Source organism: Microtus ochrogaster, unplaced genomic scaffold (assembly GCF_000317375.1).
Source record: "Microtus ochrogaster isolate Prairie Vole_2 unplaced genomic scaffold, MicOch1.0 UNK12, whole genome shotgun sequence".
Taxonomy (NCBI): domain Eukaryota; kingdom Metazoa; phylum Chordata; class Mammalia; order Rodentia; family Cricetidae; genus Microtus; species Microtus ochrogaster.
Genome location: NW_004949110.1, coordinates 844,076 through 848,105, shown reverse-complemented (window position 1 = coordinate 848,105; position 4,030 = coordinate 844,076). Strand labels below are relative to the sequence as shown.

The 4,030-nt window shown below is 41.6% G+C and overlaps 1 non-coding gene across 1 annotated transcript; it reads left to right on the top strand.

The window, feature by feature from the left end:
• The first annotated feature begins 2,855 nt into the window (after window positions 1-2,855).
• Window positions 2,856-2,928, top strand: Trnak-cuu. The gene has a single exon. It is a non-coding gene; the product is annotated as a tRNA-Lys (tRNA).
• The last annotated feature ends 1,102 nt before the right edge of the window (window positions 2,929-4,030 follow it).

The following is a 4,030-nucleotide window of genomic DNA, read 5'->3' as shown; positions in this document are numbered from 1 at the left end:
TTATCTCAAGAATGCTAGGCGGTGGCCGGGCGGTGGCGCCTTTAATCCCAGCACTCGGGAGGCAGAGGCAGGCGGATCTCTGTGAGTTCAAGGCCAGCCTAGTCTACAAGAGCTAGTTCCAGGACTTGCACCAAAGCTGGTACAACCCTTTTGGACGTCAGTGTGACGATTTTCCAAGAAATTAGGAAACAACCTTCCTCAAGACCCAGTAATACCACTTTTGGGTATATATCCAAACTATGCTCAATCATGCCACAAAGACATGTGTTCAACTATGTTCATAGCAGCTTTGTTTGTCATAGCCAGAACCTGGAAATAACCTAAATGACCCTTGATCGAAGAATGGATGAGAAAAATGTGGTACATTTACACAAAGAAGTACTACACAGCAGAAAAAAATAACGACAGCTTAAATTTTGTAGGAAAATGGATGGAGCTAGAAAACATTATTTTGAGTAAGGTAACCCAGACACAGAAACACAATTATCACATGTACTCACTCATAGGTGGGTTTTAAACATAAAGCAAAGAAAGCCAGCCTACAAACCACAATCCCAGAGAATTTAGACAACAATGAGGACACTAAGAGAGACGTACATAGATCTAATCTACATGGGAAGTAGAAAGTAGAAAAAGACAAGCTCCCTGGTCTACAGAGCTAGTTCCAGGACAGGCTCCAAAGCCACAGAGAAACCCTGTCTCGAAAAAGAAAAAAAAAGAAGAAAGAAAGAAAAAGACAAGCTCTCTTGAGTAAATTGGAAGCATGGGGACCTTGGGGGAGGATTGAAGAAGGGAGGAGAGAGGCAGGGAGGGGAGCAGAGAAAAATGTAGAGTTCAATAAATATCAATAAAATAAAAAAAAGAATGTCCCTTAACCCAGTTCCCTGCAAATGCTTTCTCCCTACTGCCCACATGATAAATGGTTTTTTTTGGGGGAGGGGGGATGAGACAGAGTTTCTCTGTGTTACAGCTGTGGCTTCTGGCTATCCTGGTATACACTTTGTAGACCAGGCTGGCCTCGAACTCACAGAAGCCGGCCTGCCTCTGCCTTCTGAGTGCTGGGACTAAAGGCGTTCACCATGCCTAGCTAGTATTTTCACTTAAATGCAAGATGACATTTTATTTAGCAGTCTGCTCTCGTTCAAACATCTACACCTTTCCACTTCAGCAATTCTTATCTCATCTTTTATATTCAAACTATCAAATTTCTCCAGTTGATTCCCAAACCTTTCCATAACCAATCTGTCCAGGTCGATAGTTATATGAAGATTATAATCCTCTGGCTTTTTTTTTTTTTTTGATCTAGCAGACATCACTGAAACTGACATAGTTCTGGGCTGGGCTCTTATGTTCCTCCGTGGCAGTGCATTGCCTAGCATGCAGTAGGGTCTGTCATTGATTTCCAGCACTGCCATCAGAACCAAACTGAGGCTAGATATGATGGCCCACGCCTTCAGTCCCAGCACTCAGAAGGTAGAGTAGCAAGCAGATCTCTGGCTCACAATGAATTCCCATTTCAAAAATCAAAAACAAGCCAGAAAGCAACAAATTTGTTTCCTCATTATATTGTTTTTCTATCCCATTCGTTCCCTTTTATTTCCTGTAGATGAGCAGTAACAGCTAACGAAGGATGGGGCCAAATAAACTCTTCCTTCCTTCCTTCCTTCCTTCCTTCCTTCCTTCCTTCCTTCCTTCCTTCCTTTCTTTCTTTCTTTCTTTCTTTCTTTCTTTCTTTCTTTCTTTCTTTCTTTCTTTCTTTCTGGTTTTTCTGAGACAGGGTTTCTCTGCTTTCTCTGCGTAGCTTTGCAGCCTGTCCTGGAACTCGTGCTGTAGACCTGGCTGGCCTTGAACTCACCGATATCCACCTGCCTCTGCCACCCCCCCCCCACACACACACAGTGCTTGGACATTTGCCACCACTGCCTGGCCCCAAGCTGTTTCTGGTGAGATTAAATAGCATCATTCTTCTCAGTAAATACGTAAGGTACCATATATAACCGAGAATAAACTGTTGACCTTGCATGGCGTCACTAATGACGACACATTATCTCACTGATGTTCTGTTTCTAGATTAGAATGGTAAATTTAGCCTATGGGAATACGAATACTCGGTTAACCTACTGTTCCTGCCACGATTTAAGCAGTTGATATTTATATTTATGTATTTAAAAGGTGTTGTGTAGCTTACCTTAGGATCCGTGAACAAACCGTCTGTTTTGACGGGGCACCGGTCCACAGATTCATTGCACCCATTGAGTTCAGCTTGGTGAGTTTATTGGGGTTACTTGTAGGAGTATGGGTGACCCAAAGCCCATCCCAGCTTGGTGAGGACTCAGAAAGCATAGTTGGAGCTCTCTGGGAAACGAAGGACCTTCTGGTCCTTTCTTTCTAAGTTTCCTGAGCCTTGTAAGTTCAGTTAGCTTCTTTTTCAAAAGTATTTTAAATTACAAGTTGCGAGGTGCTCGGGTTCGCCCGGGCTTTGGTCCGGAGCTGCTTCGGGGCCGCGCCGAGCACACGCCCAGCTCCTGGTTGCGCGGGAAACTTCTGGTTGACTGACACCCAAGCCCGCGGAAAGCCAGCTTCCTTCCCCTGCCTTACCTCAGAGAATAGGAGATTCTGACCGCTAGAGGGCCGTTTAGACATTTTTATTAAACAGCAAAAGTTTGGGCTCACGGCAGCTGAAACAAAATATAATTTGTTTCGTGAGATATTTTACAAAAAAAAAGAGAGAGAGAGAGAAGAAAAAGGAAAAAAAAAGCTCAAGAAAAGATATTTTAATGTATGATACTACTCGAAGCAAACTAAAATACTGTCATTCCTTTGAAGGTGCCTAGAAAAAAGAGCTGTTCCCAACTGCCCGGCTAGCTCAGTCGGTAGAGCATGGGACTCTTAATCCCAGGGTCGTGGGTTCGAGCCCCACGTTGGGCGGTTTAGTTTTCTTCAGTTTTCCAGGTGTAGACCTGACGTTGCTTATTGTCAAACAATCCAGTTCTGAAACAACCATACAGAAGAAGCTGGTGTGGAAAGACAACATTAGTAATGGCGTGGTTCAGTGGGTAAAGAAACATTTACTCAACCTGTTCTAAGGGTTGTAATTCTGCCCCTGGAGCTCTCGTGGTTGACAGGACAGCAATGACTCTCAGAAGTTGTTCCTTGCCCACACACACACATGATTTTATTATTATTATTATTATTATTATTATTATTATTATTATTATTATTATTATTAGAAAGATTTAAATGAAAAGCGGCAAAAATCCTAAAAGGCTATTCCGCCTAGAATTTTTTTCTTTTTCTTTTCTTTTGTTTTGTGTTTTTGTGTTTTGTTTTATTTTGTTTTTTCGAGACAGCGTTTCTCTGTAGCTTTGGAATCTATACTGGAACTAGCCCTTGTAGACCAGGCTGGGCGCAAACTCACAGAGATCCACCTACCTCTACCTCATGAGTGCTGGAATTAAAGGTGTGAGCCACACCGTTTAGGAAATCTAAACATTTCTATTTCAATGTTCTATTTAAGGGTAGTCTGAAGTGAAATGGTAACGAGAGCACCATAACATGAAAATTAATGAAATCGTAGAGTTCTCAAACATTGCGTAAGTGATCTTTATTTTTAATTTAATTCTGTCTGTGGTTTTGAAGGTTGATTTGGGGAACACCACCAATATCTTTCTAAACTACTTTAAAATGGCATCGACTGTCTGGCTGTGGTGGCACACGCCCTTAATCCCAGCACTTGGGAGGTAGAGGCAGGTGGATCTCTGTGAATTCAAGGCCAGCCTGGTCTACCAGAGCTAGTTCCAGGACAGGCTCTGATGCTACAGAGAAACCCTGTCTCGAAAAAACAAAAAACAAAACAAAACAAAACAAACAAAGAAAGATTGTATTGACTATATGCTATCAGAAACCCACTATTAGGTGTTTTTTGTTGTTGTTTTTAATCACCTTTCCTTTTCTTTTTATTAAAGTTAGTGATTGAAATTGCAATATCTTTTTTTTTTTTTTTTTTTTTTTTTTTTTTTTTTTTTTTTTT